Below are 18,991 nucleotides of genomic sequence, written 5' to 3'. Positions count from 1 at the left end.
TTGTAATTTTTTAACTCATTTTTACCCCAGCTAAGCACACAATAAAACCAAAGACTTATAATTTGGATAATTGGGTTAATCTCCCCTGTGAGGCCACCTATGCTTGACAGCTGCCTTTAAACCATCAGCTGCATCTAACATGAGAGATGAAGAATCTAGAAAGATGCTATACAGCACAACTGGTTGAAGTGGAAATACGAGACATTAGTGTCAGACCAGAAAAATCAGAGGAGTCAAAAGAGAAGAGAGGAAAAACTAAGAGGGTGAGATGTCGCTTAACATCTCACTAAACCCTGCGTGCCTCACTGGACACGGATCAGATTCGACATCTGGTTGGACTGAACTCTGACTGGAGTACAAATGGACACTGCTCTCCAAACCCTCCAGGCACTAGCAACTCGATTTCCACATGCATTCTGAAAGGACAGGGCATCAAAAGCTTGAATTAGCTTAGATCAACCCATTAAAATTCACATTTTCCACGCTTCCTCAGTATTCCCACCTCCCTTTCTCTTCTTTCTCTCTTCCCCTCCCATAAAAACTTCCATAACAACTTGCCTCCTGTCTTAAAATTAGAAGACACTTATCCCAGTAGTCATTGTTGTAGAGGCAAGTGTGGTACAGAAAGACTTAATCAAAGCATTTTTTCTTTTCTTTGCATGCTTCCCCCACAACAACAGCAGTACCACTCCAGGTCAGCTCAGACCACCTTCCCCTGGACAGCAGCTGTTAAACTGCATGCAAGAAGTCTGACACTGCCTCAGCAAGTCACATTCTTAAAAAATCATGTAGAGAGCAGATGTACAGTAACAAACTTGAAAGATGACAAACACCATGTGCAGTCTTTCCAAACAACAGCAGAGTACAGCTATTACAAGAGACAAGCTGGGTTTTTCAAATATTTGAGCTACTGGCAAAAACTCGAAGTACCAGCTGTTCCCCAAACCTGCCTTTTGTCCTTTCACATCCCCAAAACATCACTGCAATATACACGAGTGCTAAAAATATGTACCTGAATTTCATGGTTCTTTCATTTCTTTACATATTCACTAATACCACACAACAAATTCCAATTCATTAAACAGCCTCTCTACTTATGAATGTTTACTTATTACATTTTCTCAAAGACACTGTTCAGTTCCTTTTTAAGCTCTTCAGAGATTTCCTCTTACATCCTCTAGTAAAATATGACAAAGCTGAACATTTTACCATGAAAAAGAGCTTACTATGCATCAATTCTAAATTCTCCCTGAATATAGTCTATTCTTTTCAGAGAGCTTTAGAGCTTTCCATTGATGAATCTCCCAGATCCCGATAAAAAGAGAACATACCATAATTCTCCTTCTATGGAGAAGAAAAACGAGACAGACTGAATACACAGCTTGCCATGAGTAATGTACCAGATGGGATTCCATTCAGGATTAAACACCTAAATTTGTAAGACTACATATATATGAGCTCAGCAGAAGCCCAGAGAGCAACCAAATCCCTGCATCCCTTGACAGATACAAGAATGACACAGTGAGTGTAAGCTCTGATAGGTACTCACCGAAATTTCAGTGTCTGAAACTAGAACTGCATTTCACCTCATCAAAACCAGAATACCATTGGTATGCTCACATCAAGCCACACAACCAAGTTATACTACCTTCTAATCACACTCTCCATGTCCAGGGCATTTCAACATTTAAAACCTTTACAGACAGTTAAGTTTTCCCATATCTAACATCCTAACAGTCAATTCAACACACAATTTCCATCTCTGAATGGCATCCAATTTGGTAATACTGCCCATTTTCCTGTTCAATTTTGTCATTCTAGAATAGCCTGCCATCACCCACCTTCAAGATTCACGTGTGTGCTAAAATTAGAATAGAAAGGAAAGCAGAAAGACCCCAAGCATCAGCTTTGGAGATGCTCTCCCATTTCCCATTTCTTCCCCATGGGGCTGCCATTATCACAGATTTCCATGTCCTCCAAAGGCTCTTCATCTTTCACAAGATGAAAGAAAAGAGCTACATGAAGAGTAAACACTGTTATCCCTCCTATCCTGATGGAATGAAACGAATAAATATGCCTTTAATGCATGCTCCTTTCTGGTTTTTCCTTATCCTAAGTGACAGCTTGATGTTTGTGAACCTTTCCTACTTTCCATCTCTGAATGTCATTTACTACCTGATCAGTAATGACAAGTTAAAAACAAATAAACCATAACTAGCATATATTCTGGAAATTATTGAATTCAAGATTTATCTAATGTCATTCATCTGCACTTTCAAAAGTTAGGGTTTTTTTCTTTTTGTTTTTAAACTGGCTTCAATCTAACAAGAATTTTAATCCACATTTTGTACACTGCAAAACAATACAGAATAAGTCATCAGTTATTGTTTCACAGTGCTAATACCCCAGAATTATTTTTATCGAAAGGCATCCAAATAAGTCTAATTTTTAATAGTCTCTTCTAGCTATTCGAATCCTATCAAGTATGCAATTCCTCTCTCAGCCACATTACTACATAATGAGTAACAAAACAAAATATTGTTTTACTAAAGCACAATCATGCTTTAAGTATCAAGCACTTTACTTTCATTAGAGTTACCCCAATCTAAGGGACATTTTATTTTAGTTTAATACACTGTTTTTTTAACATTTTGCATAATTTTTAATGCAACTCTTGATTTTGATAAGAGTTCGGTGATGCACAGGCAGACTTTTGAAACAAATATGCACTAAGTCTAAGAGAATTCTATTTCCTAAAAATAACTAAAAAATCGAGAACATTTCTTATCCACAACAAACCACATCTTTCAACAATACATGTAAACTGAAATGCCTAGAAAACGTCGTCCTCACTACAATTTAATATACAGTCAATTCCATCACCATCGTTTTCACAGATCTTCCTCCTGATTGCCAGGCCTACGTGAAAGGAATGACAGTCACGGCTGGAATGAAAGCAGGTTTTTTCTGCTCGGTATCAGACCACCACTTCCGATCTTCCTCTCGCATCATACCAATCTAAGTATTAGCAATGATGAAAAGAGCACAGAAATTCCTAAAGCTATTTTGTTTCTTTAATAGAGCTCCTCAATGTCTGTTGCAATGAGCTGTTTCTGAAGGTTCACCAACTTGGATGGTTGTTTTCTTTATTTGGCAGTGGTTTTGTCTGTGCTAAGATCTTCAGGGCAGATTTTATGGTCCAGTGATATTACGAAGGAAATCAAGACATTAAGCAATGACAAGAGAAAGGACAACAGGAGAGGGGATGGTAATTAGTTTTGCTTATCTGCAATCTTAAAATTTTATGGATGTACATTTTCCTAGTCAACCTTTCATATCTCCAAAAACATGTAAGAAGCAGAACAACAGCTACCTCTGTTAACACAGTGGGCCTGCAACACAAAAGTTTGCAGAACCATTAAAAGATGAACACGTTAACTCAGGAATTTCCACTAATCAAAAAGTTGGGAGAGAAAAAATTGAACAGATCTTCACAGTAGTGAACATTTACAGGCACTTTAAATTTAGTTCTCAATATTTCAGATTAACTACAAACATGCATAGAAAAGATAAGGTTCACAAATACAGGAAAAGAAGCCCTGAGGATGATTCACCCTAAAATTAAGTAGCTATTCATTCCTTGACACTACAGACTGTAACATAAAAGGTTTTAAAATATTATAAAAAAACTATAAAGTCAGAAATTGACTTATTTTCTGTACAGCTTCCAGGATGAGTATTTTGGGGTCTTTTCCCCTTTGTTCTACAACCCCATGTTCGCATCACCTGTCCACTGTAACTCAAGATGATCTTTGGGCACCTGCCATTCTTTGATAGTGTCACAGGTGTCATCAGCTTCTTCTTAAACACTTGTGTCTTCAGTTCACTGCCAAGTAAGAGTACCCAAGTGAAGAAAAGAAGACTGGGGGACCACTTTGAAGTTATTGCATTAACTTCTTCCTCTCAATAGAACTGTAACATTTCAAAGTCACAATCCCAAGAATAATTTTTCCCATTCACAATACTTTTCACAGCAGTTTCTAAGGAAAGAAAAAGCTTGTCATAAGTAATTACAGACAGATAATGATGAAGTTTCACCTATTGCTCCACAATAAGGTATCACATACATGTCACCCAATTAAATGGCTTCATCACTGTTCAAGGAAGAAATAAAGGCCCAATTGCAAACATACCTATGGAATACAGAATGTATTACCTCTATTAAGTTCTCAATGTTCAAATTAATGAACTTTGCCGTTTACATTCAAAACAATTTTTCCCCTGCTCAAAAATCTTTGCCAGTAAATTACATTGTATTTTTTTTAAACTCCTGTCATTTAAAAATCTTTATACTTTTTAAATGTTCCTTATCATTTTCATAAAAATACAGGAAAAGCACATACACGGTATATTTTTCATGCTGAAGAACATTTTTTTAAAACACTAATATTTGCTTACAGTAATTTCACGACTATAAGACGCACCCTTTTGACTAAAATTTTCCCCCAAACCCGGAAGTGCGCCTTATGGTCTGGTGTGCCTTATCTGATGTACAAAGTTCAGAAATTTGCCTACCTGGAAGTGAGAGCTGCGAGCCGCGGGGGGAACCGGCAGGGTCATGGCTGCCAGGTGGAGGCGGGGCGGAGCAGCGGCGGGTACGCCCTGGCCCCGTGGAGGCAGGACAGCCCCTCCAGAGGCACTCCCCAGCCCCGTGGAGGCGGGACAGCCCCTCTACAGGCATGCCCTGGCCCCGTGGAGGGGGCACGGAGGGGCGGTGGCCGGGTACAGGTGGGCCCGGGGGCCCATGGCTGCCGGGTTGGTGCTGGGCCTCGGCCAGCAACCACGCAGGGGGAGCTGGGGGCGGAGCCTCGCTGCACAAAAAAAGTGCGCCTTATAGTCCGGTGCGCCTTATCTGATCTACAAAGTTGTGAATTTTGCTGACTCCCCAGGGGTGCGCCTTATAGTCCGGTGCACCTTATGGTCGTGAAATTACTTAATTCTGTCACCCCATTTCTTCACAGAATAAGCTTTCCCCAGAACATCCATGCATATCCCTTAACTAGTTTTACCCTCCCTTATTTTTCTCATGCTTATCTTTACTCTGAAAACTGAGATCTGAAAGGTGATATGTTGGACTGTGTCACTTTCTTCTGATGACCTTCTCCCTCAGAGCAGTTTATGGCACTACAGTGGTAGATTCAGACTTCAAGCATCTCATTTTCAAATAGCCTTCCTGAATCTGATTTCAGATTTCCATTCCTTAAAATTCTCTTCATTGAAAGAAACACAAAACAATACAAGAAATACACTGTGGTACCACTGAACCTGTGTGCTAAGCTTTGAAATCCAATTTCTCTTTCACTAACACATTTTAGTTTTCCTTGACACCCAGTGTTACTCAGATATCTATTAAGAAACAGATTTGCTTACCTGAAATCTAACAGAAGTTCACAGAGTGCACAATACAATAGCTTGCTGTACTGCATCCAATCACTCTGCCGGCATCAGATCCACCCACCCTTTTCTACTCATTCTGTATCAGAATACAGATGACCCAGGGCACCTTCACACATGACTAGAGTCTCTTCTCTCTAGACCACAAGCTGTCCTTCCTCTAACCAAAATTTTGTTCATTAAGCCAAAACACTAATTACACTTTATCTCAAAAGATGTAAGGCTAAAGCATACTGAAGAAATCCAGCCAAGTAAACTAAAAGACATCCACATATGGTAGTATACTTGTTGCTGTAAAAAAAAAAATTCAGGGTAACAAAAGTTCATGAAGAGCCTGAACTGAAAAACCCTGAAAAACTCATAGAGAAGTTTTTTCACAAATAAATAAATTTGAATCTGTTTTAACAGAATGCTATTACCTGATCCTGTGCTTAATGGTAAAAGGTGGCCAGTCACATCAATACAGCTGAATGGGAAAAAAGTTGGTTTCTGCCTATATGGGTCTAAGTCCAGCCTGACTACCATTAAATTTATTAATTGTTTTATACAAATCACATTTTCTTTTCTGCCTTCTTTCTGTAGCCACATGAATGATCTTAGCACACAGGGAGTCATGAGACCTCACATTGTTTCTTTCTGCTGAACAAACAGTGACCAGTTTCAAGTATGAACAAAAGATGCCGACACGTTAATCTTGTTCTTAGCGTGATGGCTGCTCATCCTGCTCCTAGTCCCTTCCAGATGGCTCGGTGTGAAAGGGATGGTGGGATGGGGAACAAGGAATATTCCATGCTGTTCTGAACATCTGTTCCACTGCATTCATACGTTTAAAAAAAAGAATAAAAACCTTACTGTCACTATCAATTTTACTATTTCAACCTAATACTGCTAGACTAACACCAAATACAGTGCAAATGTTATGCATGCACATGAGAAAGGAAAAAACATCTTTTCAATCATGTAAAAGCATTCGTTTCGTTTTTGCTATCTTAAGAACAGACTTGTTTCAATCACAAAGTACTTATGCTGCACTGAAAACACTATTTTCTTTCATATGACTTTTCTGTATCATACCCCGAGAATTTATTATCACCCCTCCTCCTACTCAAGCAAACAGAATTGAGCTGAGTTACCATTTGTTTCCCTTTGGTTTTATTATTTGTGTTTACAGCAAAGATGCACACTACACATTTGTTGGAGCTTGTTTAAATTTCATTTGTCCAGTTTGGCACAGCAGCTAAAAAATACTTTGCTTATGCATATAAAAAAATAGTGGTAGCCTTTTGTTTTTTAAGAAGAGTTGAAAGAAATTAAAATATAAATGCCTTACTACACTATATTGTCTACCTCTCAAGTGACATTACCCTTTAAAAATACCACCACTTTCTTGAAAAGAAGCACCCAGCCAGAACTAGGAAAAACTCAGAACAGAGTTAAGAAAGAGGAGGAAGCAGTGCTTTGTCCTACAGCACAGGAAAGAAGACTTTGATTGATCATCCCCTGCCTTTTGTATCATCTTGACATGTGCGAGCCATACGGCTGCTGAATTATTCAGCTCTTTGTACTTGGAATACCCAATGACTGCATGTATGAAAATTTAGAAGTGCTGAAACACTGACTGGAAGAGAAGCAGATTGTAAACTCTAATTTTGTTTTGACCTTTAGTACCCTATGTGGTAACATTTAGTGAGAAGTATAAACCAGATGAAGTCAAAAAGAACAAAATCACAAAGCAGCAGAGAGCTAGTTATAACACCCAGCTAATTAGGTCAGGAACAGCCCTCCACCAGAGCAGGTCAAAATGTTTCCAGATGTCATCTGGAAACAGCCTTGGATCCTAATCGGATGTGAGCAGAGTCTGTTATGCATAACGAGTCACCCAGTTCTCACTTTCCACAGCAAAACTTAGCAGCCCAGACAGTTGAGAAAATGTCTACAGGCCACTATCTCAAAACCCAGAAGTATTCCCATGAACTGGCAAGATGAATTAAACCTTAAAAGTAAATCATGGTTCAAGTAACTTGCTGTGTACTGCAACACTAGTGATTCCCCCTGTTCAGTACCTGTTAATTTTTCTAGTATAGTAATACCGCAAAGCAACAAATAATAACTCTTGAAAATGTTTAGAATACTACAAAACCAAGAGAACTGATTTTTAATAAGCAGTGGTACTTAATTAACAGTTAACCATACCAGGGTATTTCCCACGTGAAGGAAATTTCTTTGCTCCCTACCCACCTATTGCAGCCCAAAATGCATCATTACAAACAAACTCCTTCAGCTATCTGACAACTAAAATAATAAGACAGAGTGGCTTTGCATGTCCCAGTTTTGCAAGACACCACTGAGAAACTAGTGTAAATATGATTCTTTCAGTAGTCTCTTGAATGATGGCATTAAACACCTTGCAGTGCTTACTTGAAGCCTTATATGACGCATTCTTTTAAGAGTTTAGAGTTATATACAGTCATATTCTATCTACACTACAGAAATGAAAAAATTCTGTGACAAGAGCCATCATCATATAATTTCTCTATACTACTTCAGACAATTTGATGCTGGAACAACTCATAATAGAATATTGAAAGTCTCCAACAGTAAATAAGCCTTTTCCTAGTATTTTAGATGACAATAATGTACAAATAACTCCTGCAGACCACTGAAAGTACATTTGATCCAGCCTTCCTCCTTCACAAACAGCAAGGGTTATCAGAAGCAAATGCCTTGATTATATAAAGAAAACCTAAGTTGCAGCTAGGCTTGCAGACTTACATTGATCCCATTTAACAGAGCCTTACTGGATTTAAAGTGCTCGAAATAACTGTCTGGGTCACAGTCCATGTGATAAAGGCCACCTGGTGAGGCCTCAGGAGCCCTCCTGCAGGGACAACATGCCATTCAGATCCTCCAATGACCTCAAGCTAAGCAAGAAGCAAATTCAGTAATTTGTTTCTCAGAACTCCAATTAACCTTAAATTGGAAGGGAAAGTAAAAAAAAAAGATCAAGGATTCAATTTTTTATCAAATAAAATCCGTTTTATGGACATAACAGTGTTCCCCATTTCCCATACCTAATATTTACCATGAAAAACCTTTCAAAATAGAATCTTACTGAAAAAAAAATCTGTTCTTAAACTTTTTTACCCCCAGCAGTTGATCGAAAATGTCACATGGAAGTGTTACATTTTCACATAATTCAGTTAATCCAAAATTTAAAATGTCACAGGGAAGTGTAAAGTCTTATCATAGTTCTTTTCCATACAAGAAACCCTCTGTATGCCATATATGGATATACACACAAGTACACTTTGTGTACATTTATGTTCTATATATACACACACGCAATTTATACACATTTATTATACATATGGCACACAGAAATGATGGAAGAGACAAATAATGTAGGTCAAACAGCAAAAGAAAAAGCACTAAAGATTAATGTTGAATTGCCATGATACGTCCTCCACCTCTACTTACAACAAATCTCCTCCAATCCTTCTCACCAGGAAGGAAAGACTTCACCACCACTGGGAAACACCTACAATGATGCTTTTTCAGGCTACCACACTATGTATTACAATCCTTAAAATACTTTGCAGTCAAAGCAACTACAATATCCATCTCAACAGCCGCAGAAATTTCCTGGTATGTGTCAAGAAACACAGGGACAGCCTATGAAGATTTAAATTACTATAAAATAAAGCATCATCCCTGGAGTTCCTCAAGGCGAAGCTTTACACCCACACCACAAATTTTCCTGATTTTGACACTCCTACCAACACTTGAACTTACCTATATATCAGAAATCTGGAAATGGCAACTAGTCTATGAGGGGGAAAACCAGCTTTATTTTGGGTGCTTTCATGGAAAAACTGAACTAAATATTTTGTGTCTGGATCCAACAGCTAAGTCTAAGCGAACTGAAAATTCCCAACTATTTTTATCCTGAGCCAAGCGTGTGCCATCTGTTCCCACAAAGTCCATCTTCTGGTAGCTACCGTACTACAGCATTACCACAAAGTGCCATGTGATCAAGGGCTGGTGCATAAATCAAGAAAGACACTATGAGTGACAGAAAGCCCAAAACAGTAGTAAAAATTTAAAAAAAACCAAAATAAAACCAACAAAAATAGCACAAAAAACCCCCTACCACCTTTCAAAAAATCACCACAAAGCACAAGCAGCCTTATCAAGGCCATCTGTTAATCTGTTAATACAACTTTTTGTGTAGTGGTTATTTCACTCTGGTGCCTAAGGAAGGCTGAGCTCTGGACAGAGACTTTCTCAGGGTGAGGACACATTTCATGTCTTTCCTACATATTACCTGCCTGTACACAGTAACCTGAGCACTAAGGATGCTATTTCCCTCTTCCAGTTGATGTTCCTGACTCTCTTCCACACAGTTTACAGCTTTGAGGTAATCACAGAAACCTTTCCTGTTTGACACATGAGAAATAAGCAATGTGTAATTTTTCAGTTAAAAAAATGAAATAGTAACAGTTACAAATGACAGCAGAACACCCAGTTACTAGAAGTACAGGAGCTCCCTGTACCCCAACAACTGAAACACAAGCAAGTAACATGGTGTCCAGCAGAAATCAAGATGGATCATACTCCTTCCTTTTCCTGCTCTTATCAATACTGAAGGCATTTTTTCAAAACTAATTTACATGGGCAGATATCCACTTGTACCTCACACCAGAAACAGAATACTAAGAGAAATGAAACGTCAGTAAAAAAAATAAATCTAAACACACTCGATATATTTGTTATCAATATGTAAGGCACTCTAAGACTGTAAGCAGCTACATCTACCCAGATACAAAACATCACCTCCTCTCCTGGTGTTCCTGACTCTTTTGTGACAGATCCTCTCTCTTGCTAGGATCACAAATTCAGATGCCAAAGTTCTGCCCACCATTACCATCTCAAAAATTCAACATATAATGTTGGCCTCAATTTTTTCTTTTTGCTGTTGTTTTGAGGTTTTAGGAGCATTGTGGGCTGGAGTTTTGGGTTTTGTGGGGGGTTTTTTTTGGGGTTTTTTTTGTTGTTGTTGGAAGCTCTTTGGGGGGAGGGTCTTAAAGCTAAAATCAGTGTCAAGCAGTACTACAAGTATCAAGCTTTGATACAGGAACACTGGCATACAAAACCTCATTTTCAGCATTAAAGAGATTTTCTCGTTACACATACAGTAACTCCCATTGTGAGACAAATAAGCTACTATAAAACCATAGTGAGTCTCAGACAGAATTCAGCAGCTAGTCTTCTGAAAAAATCCCCTTTCAACACTTGAAGGCTGGAAAGAAACTTGTGTTCCATGAAATTTGGCATTGTATCAACACATCTCCATGGAGCTGGCAGAAGTGCTCCAGAAACCAGCTTCAAGGAAAAAAAGCATTCTTACTATGTACAAATAATCACAAAGAAGAGTCTTAAGCAACTTCTTCTCCTAGGTAAAAATCATTAAATCACAGCTAAGAGTACTGGAGATGCAGAGGTTATCAATGATACCACTAAATTTTTTAAATCTCCTTTATTCCTGTACTTCAAATCTGTGCACTAAAATATTCCTTGTGGAACCTTTTGTCTGTCTTTCTTCAAGACATATATATAAATATGTCTTGAAAATGTAAACTTAGCTTTGTAAGGGACTATGAAATTTCAGAACCTAACAGGAGTATTTGAAAGCATCACACTGATTTATGTCTGTAATTCTCTTTTAGTCAATGCCAAGTGTGGGTGAATGCTAAGTGTGAGTTGGGAGGAAAAGTCTTACACAGAATAATAAAAGCACAAACCATCAAAATACATGGAGTCCACAATGAAGCCATCAGGCTTTTCACCTGTGAGCCTCTGAGGATATTCAAAGACTTCAGAGACATGCATTAGCAAGTTGTGTGGTACAACAGGAATATAAGCACCTTCAGAGCAGAATAACTACTGCTGATGATCCTGAGTCCATCTTGCATACACTCTTTTTTTGTAAGGAAACAGGAATATTTGTTCCAAGCTAGTGCATTACCAGTGTATGGATAGTCCAGTCTATGGATCATCAGATGCTAACACTGTCACATATGCCCCTACGATGTTTTGGTTTTACACACATCTGAAAGAATTCACACACTTCACACCAGGGGAATTTGCATCATAAATATAATCCTGGATCCAAACCAAACCTACAGCATAATACAGCCTACAATGTTGTTTCAGCATGCTTTAATTTGCTATATAAAGGCTGAAAAAGAACAGTTTTATTTTGTTTAAATTTTGTCAGGACAAGATGAAAGAAGAGAGACAAATACAGGTTAAAAAGAAAAAGAACTATCTTAAGGCTGAAAATATGTCACAGTATTTTTTAATTATGCTTCCCTCCAAAACTTACAAATGAGGGTTCCATAGAAAAGGAAGGAATTAAAAAAATATATGTACAGGAATCAGAGTTTGCTTGATCCTCTCACTCCTAACGCACTTGGCCTCCCAATTCTTTGGGAAGGATCCCATCTTCCTAACTGGCAGTCAAACACACAGCAAAATCCTAGCAATAGAGCCAGCTAAAACCCACTGAAAGAGGAACAGACTGTCTAAACCTAGCAAGACTGCAACTGCCAAGGAGCATCACCAAGCCTGTTGCACTAAGTTTACCCAACACCTGCACTCCCCTACAGTATCTGTACACCCTGACATTACTCTCCAAACACGAGAAAGGCAAGAAGCAGCATTTCATTGATACTGCTGAGAGGCACAAGAGCCACTTGTGTGTTGGTCAGCATCATCAAGGCCTGTAGAAAGATCAGAAATAGGACCTAGATCACATCAATATTTAGCAACAGATGTTTCAACCACAAGATGAGTTACATTTCTTTCTCGGAAGTAAAACCCAGTCATTGCCTTAAGATCCGCTCCACTAAAAATTGTGCTTTTTAAGACAGCTGCAAACCAACCGCTCCTTGATTTAATTAAATGGATTCCTTTTCCCATTTCTGTTTCAACATTTGGGCTATTGTAGCTCCTGCTCCTGGCTGAGCTGCTTCTCGTGCTGGAATCAGACTGGAAGTCAGCAAAAATCTAATCCAGGGGACAGAAATCAAAGTAGTTTATGGAATTACTATCCTTATATCTGAGAGAATGGAAGCGATAGCAAAAGTACTCAATCTGTTTCAGGACAAAAGAAAGGAAAAAAAATGCAAAAAACAAAGAAATTCAAGCTGAACTCCCATTTCATACGCTGTTACAGTATTTAGTTGTGTAGGTGAACAGCAAGCTAAGCACAAGTGACTAGATAAGACCTGAAAGACTAGCAACTGCTTCCCATAAGAAATTACCCAAATATTGTCATATTTAAATAATTTTGTTTGAGTCACAGAATATGCTGAGTTGGAAAAGACCCATGAGGATAGTCCAGTCCAGCTCCTGACCACACAGGGCAACCCAAAAGTTAATCTAGGTACTTAAAGAGTGTTGTCCACATGCTTCTTGAACTCTGACAGGTTTGGCATCATGACAACTTTCCTGCAGAGCCTGTTCCAGTACTTGACCACAACTCTCAGTGAAGAACTTTTCCCTAACATCCAATCTAAACTTCCCCTGCAGCTTTATGTCATTCCCTTGCATCTTGCCACTGACACACCTGACACAGGCTGGATCAGTACCTCCCTTTCCACTCCTCTCACAAGGAAGCTGAAGACAGCAACAAGGTACCCTCTCCCCCAAGATTACACATTGTACCTTCAGCTGCTCCTCAGAAGTCCTCTCGAGTCCCAGTCCATCCTTCCTATTCACAGGAACACAAACCAATGACACTAAAGAGCTCAGAACTCTTGCAATTTTCAGGAACTTTCTGCTGACACATTTCCCAAAATCATGTAAGCATCCCAGCAAACTCTGAGTAGGTCAACAAAAAATTTACTAAGCAGAAGAAAATAGATAACTCATGTGTGCATTACAAATTCTGCTTATCTTTTCAGTCACATAAGTAATTTGTCTGTATCTTTTCCATCTCTTTCTGAAAACCATGTTTTTAGTGAATGCTAACCTGGTAAACATTGATTTCTGCAGTTTGTTTACAAAAAGAAACAAGCACCATATACTCAAATTTTTAAGAGCAAATTTATTTTTAAATAATGAAATATTAAATATGTACTTTTTAATAAATACACAGTACTCTGAAACAGGAGCGTGGATAGCAACTCAAGACAAAAATTAGTATCCTCTTCTCAGGAACAAGAAGCCACTTCTCTGATGAAAGGTGCCATTACATCTCAAGAAAAATAGTTGCCCTTAGCTCCTGGTAAATTATGAAGGTCCCTTTTTTCTTTCCCAAGAGACTAAGAGAGAATCAAGATCAGGTCACTAAAAATATTAAGGAACCATTCTCTCTAATGTTTTCAATCTAAATTGCAAATTTAATCCAAATTGATATTGTAATTCATAGAGAATAGAACATTCTTTACCTGTTTGCGATTAACCACTAGTCATAAAATGTAAACGGGCAGATTGCATGTTAAACCGATCACTTTCGTACTTCCCAATCACATCTGTAAGCATTCCACAGCCAAACATCTGAAGCCACTCAGTTTTATACTGGTAAGATGCCCTGCACACACTTTAAAGCCACAGTTTCTCCTCCTTTATAGGAGTCCTACTGCTAGTGCTTTAGCTCCTCCTTCACATCCAGCACCACTGCTTTGTGCACATTCGCCACTCCAGCTACCAACAGAGCCACCATGTCAACTCTTCCCATAAACCCTCAGAAGGGTTTTCTCCTTCTCCTCAAACAGTAAGAAAAATGCACCTAAATGCTGACAGGCTACAGGTCAGACAACTATCTGCAAAGACCACTAGTCTACATTTTAAGTATAAGGAGTCATTAATGCCTCATTTTAAACTGTTTTAATTCACAGCTGAGGCTACCTCATAGCTGCAACCAGATAATTCAAGGGCAGTCTGTTTTATCTTGGGAGGTTCTTCTCAGGGACACCAAACAAGACAAGAGGCAATGGTCAGAAACTGATGCACCGAGGCTTCACCTGCACATAAGGAAGAATTTCCTTAGTACGCAGTGACCTCACACTGGAACAGGCTGCCCAGAGAGGGTGTAGAGTCTCCCTCGCTGGAGAGATTCAAGAACCATCTGACTCAACCCTGTGCCATGTGCTCTGGGATGGCCCTGCTTGAGCAGGGAGGTTGGACCAGATGCCGGCCGCGCTGTGGTCCCTTCCAAACTTTGCCATTCCGTGAAATACACAAAGCAAGTAATAAATGAGAAAGCTTTGAATGTTGATGCTTTATTTACAAGTAAAAGTATAACACTGCAATGAGTATTGATGAAGTATGCTTTAATTTTATTCCTGAATTTAAAGACAAAAGGGCAGCCATCTAGACTCTGATGATCACGGCAATCTCTTGTAGACTTAAAGCAGTTTGAAATCAATTAGGGCACCTATTTCTAAAGAAAAACCAACTCATTCTTTTCACCCCTGCAGTTCCACTATGGTTAGTATTGAACTTTGCCATGAGTTTGGTTCAAAATATTTTGCATACTAGAACACTTTCAGTATTTCCTACCATTAAATTGCTTTGAACAACAAGATTTCCTAGATGTTCATTCACTAGTAAGTAGATTTTGAATCTAAAGATGCTGAAGTGAAAACAATGGTGGGAGGGGAGGGAGAATTAAACCCTGGAATGTTAATATTGAGGATGCTTTTGCTTTTCTTTAAACAAACAACAGAAACAAAAAAGGTGCTGAATTCTGAAGTGAATCTAATCTAAGCTTGCCTCCCTCACAGCAGTGCTGTTGCTGTTATACTGGTGATAAAATCTTCTCCTGTGAAATGCAATTACTAGTTTAAAACCCACCAAGCTGATGAGACCCCCCCCAATCCAAGAGGAATAGATTTCTTAACTACAGCTGTGACCAGCTGGTTGCTAAACAGAAAAAGGACTGCTATTCCTATCTCTGTGATGAGGCTCCAGTGGGCAATGCTGTGGCTGCTGGCACTCTTCCCGAGGTTGAGAATCACATCAAACCAAGCAAAACCCATTGTGACTGGAGACAAGTTTGTTTTTATGGACTGAAAGGGTGACTGTAGGCACAAACACATTGACTCCTACTCTCAACGACTGTAATTTAGTTATCTATGATTACATGGATCTTCCATACACCCCACCAAATTATGTAACAAACCTATCAATACCTACATTGCTCTTAACTACACTTTAACATAATCAGTGTAATATATATAGACTACAAGCACATGGAAAAAATCAAGCCATTAGAGACTAATCTACACACAGTTCAAGAAGTAATTTAACTACATCAGTTAAATTTAGAAGCTGATTTATTTAATCATTGCACAGGCAACCAAGATTTAAACCTCATCTTCAAGCAGATCCCTGTGCACTAGCTGCATAATTCAGAGGGAAGTTATTATGATGCCAATCACAGAAAAGTTCAGAGAAGAGGCCAATGACTGCATTTATTTGCAGAAATGAAAATTTCCCAGTCTCAGACAGTGATAACACAGAGTATTTCTATATGTGATGAGCATGCTAAGACTCTCAGAGTGCAGACACCCGTTTTAATACACAAAGAGAAGAAATTTGCTAACATCAAACCCGTTTTTCCAGGCTGCAATTTAATTCAACTTCATGCAGTCAAGTCCAGAATGTAAGTAAGTGCACACTGAAAAGAGTTTAACGCCAGACAGGCAAGAGATAAGCCCAAATATCCAGCCTCTCCTAACATCAAAATCAAACAGAAAACAAGAAAAAGCACATCAAAAATGCATGTACCTCAAGATCAAAATCTGTGATGACTTCTCTATCATGTTTTAAGCTAGTCTCTCCAAAAACCAGTTCCACCTCATTTTGGCTTTATTGTTTGCAATGCAAGAATTCTGCAATACTTTCACCTTTCTCACAGATCTTTTTCCACCCCGGGAGACCAGTGCACAAACACTGTCCTGCTACTCCCCTCCTCCACTGCTATGCAATTAATGATCTGCAGCTTTTGGCTGGACAAAGAGCCCAAAAACCTTCCACCATTCTCCAGAGATGATTCCTCTCCTGCCCAACCTACTTTTCACATTCTGAAAAGTTTCTTTCTTTCCCAGGACTATTCTTAACGGTTTGTTTTAAATCAAACATTTAACTTACTTAGTAATTTTGTAATTTAGCAGTCATGAAGGTTAAAGGATACAGGTTACGTGACTGAAGGAGTCAGATAGTACAGGCAAAAAAGTTTTGGCACATAAATTTGGTTTAACCCTGACTCAAAATATCCAAGTTGCTCTCCCAATAAAAGTATTTCTAACGACTGGAAGAGTATTATCCACACAGCAATCACAAACAAAATTTTAACATCTTTTTTTCAAAACGTGTAACTGAATATACAGTATTTTTATCTGCCAAACTGTTTGTATGTGATGACAAAAGTTCTTTTGGTGGTCTACTGAATTAACAGCTAGAGCTAGTAAGCATCAGAGGCTGCTTTCAAGCTTTGCATCTGATATTTCATTCCTCACCTACATGCTAACTTTCTTTGTGAAGAAATTTTTGTACTGCAGTGTTGTAGATTTATAATGGACATTTAGAAAAGCCAGGACATGCTACTCACACACTTAAAATGCTGACCACATTTTAAGCAATCAGCAACTTTTACAAACATTTAATATGGTATTTTTATCAACCTGACAACTTTTGGGGGCATTTTTATTAGCAAAACACAGTAGGAAATCCAGAGAAGCAAGACAAGGCACAGCTACAATCCAAGTGACCAAATGAGTGACTTAATTTTAAATTCAAACGCCTTACTATGCATGCAGAACAAGGAAATTGCTCAAATTTTTATCATGACTTGTAAGTCAAATTCTTTGAACAGAAATTTAAAAAGAAAAGATATTACAGTTCTGTAGAAATCAATCATTATTTTAAGTACAAAGTTTTCATTTTTATTGATCAGGTAGTTTCCAAATTGTACGTCCAATCAATGTTTGTAATACATGAATGATCAATAAACAACCAAAAATTAGAATTAGGTTTTAATATTTTTTTTTAAACTTAAAGGTTGATATTTTCAACTATTTCAGCACTGTCTTTATATACCCATCAGTTACATTAAGCTCTAGAGTAGTTAAACACTAGACATTTCAATTAAACTCTACATTAAGTTAGGCTTAAATTGCACAAAAAACCCAAAATATTTGATAAAATTATACAGAGAACAAACAGCAAATATCTCAAATTTTTTGAAGTTTTATGAATAAATATAACCTAGGTAAAATATTCCAAAACCAAGGTTCTTATTCCTGTAGTAACCAATTTCTACAGCTTCCCACAAATAAAAGCCATGATGTTTCCATTCAGCATGAAATGCATCTGAAATTTAACAATGCTGTGACATTCAATGCTTCAATAAATAATAAGCAATATGCTAATCTAATAATCTAGTAGTACAGCATATTTGCAGTCTTGCATATGTCCATTTGGTTTACCCTTGGGTTTTTTTGCAGACTAGTCACTTTCCCTGATACACCTCCCCCACTTTTGACATTTACAGCAAGAGGTCTTTTTTCCAAACAATTTCAGTATATAACCAATGATTTACCTTTCCACTTAATGGATAATCCAAGATGGGTAAAAGGGGAAAGACTGGGTTTTCTTTCACCCTTCTCCTTCAAAAGCTGTTACCATAACTCTCCCACTTCTGTGTGCACTATATTGCTTCCTAATTCCTTCATTCCTCTAAACAGTTTCCTAGTTGAAATTGTGAATGCATGCATTTTCCAAGAATTCTTTTCTTTCCTAACTGAAAGTGCAATCTCTTTCAGAACATATATGCTGAAAAGCACCTTGAGTATCATCAAACATATCCTCCGTATTCAAAACTGAAATAAGTGAATTCCAGCTGAGGGGAAAAGTGTGGCAAAGGATCATGGCCAGGGTTATAGACAGAGTCAGCCCTATGACACAGGAGAACAGTATTCTAAAGAGGAGTCTCCTAAAGCACTGCTGCGTACTTTACTGTTTCTCAGAGACCTTGAAGCAATGCTGGTTGTGGCTTTTGCCAAAGGCAGCACCGTGCTGCGCAAATGTAGGAAGAAAACAATCTCTCCTACAAGTAGCTAATACTACTTTTAACCTCACTTTTTTAGAAAGAAGAGCAACAAATCTGCTGTTCAACTTCTTCCCCTGCTCAAAAGCTTTCTCTCTCCCACTGCAGACACCAATAAGCTGCAGCTCCCTGTAAATATCATATGCACAGACTTACCAGCTTTACTTATTGTAACAAAACTGTCTGCATTTTGGCAGCAGTCCTTCATCACCATCCCCAGGTGCTAATGCTGCCCCACCTCTTATGTCACACGGTGAGGGAAGTGCTACCCTTCCAGCAATGCAACACACAGTCCTCATCTAAAGGTCCCTGGTGTTGAGTGTGGCAGTTGAGAGAGACGGGGACAGAGAAATATTTCCCCACACAGCTAGTTTAATAGCAATAAATACAAATCTTTTATTATCCGTTGCACTTTGATGC

The 18,991-nt window shown here is 38.4% G+C and overlaps 1 protein-coding gene across 4 annotated transcripts in view; it reads right to left on the bottom strand.

The window, feature by feature from the left end:
• LOC116993024 (wiskott-Aldrich syndrome protein family member 3) overlaps positions 1 to 18,991 on the bottom strand; it is a 62,522-nt gene that overhangs the window by 24,743 nt on the left and 18,788 nt on the right. The gene's annotated exons all lie outside the window — the stretch shown is intronic.

Source organism: Catharus ustulatus, chromosome 2, assembly GCF_009819885.2.
Source record: "Catharus ustulatus isolate bCatUst1 chromosome 2, bCatUst1.pri.v2, whole genome shotgun sequence".
NCBI lineage: Eukaryota > Metazoa > Chordata > Aves > Passeriformes > Turdidae > Catharus > Catharus ustulatus.
Note: the sequence above shows the minus strand (reverse complement) of the source record. Positions and strands in the feature narration are given on the sequence as shown.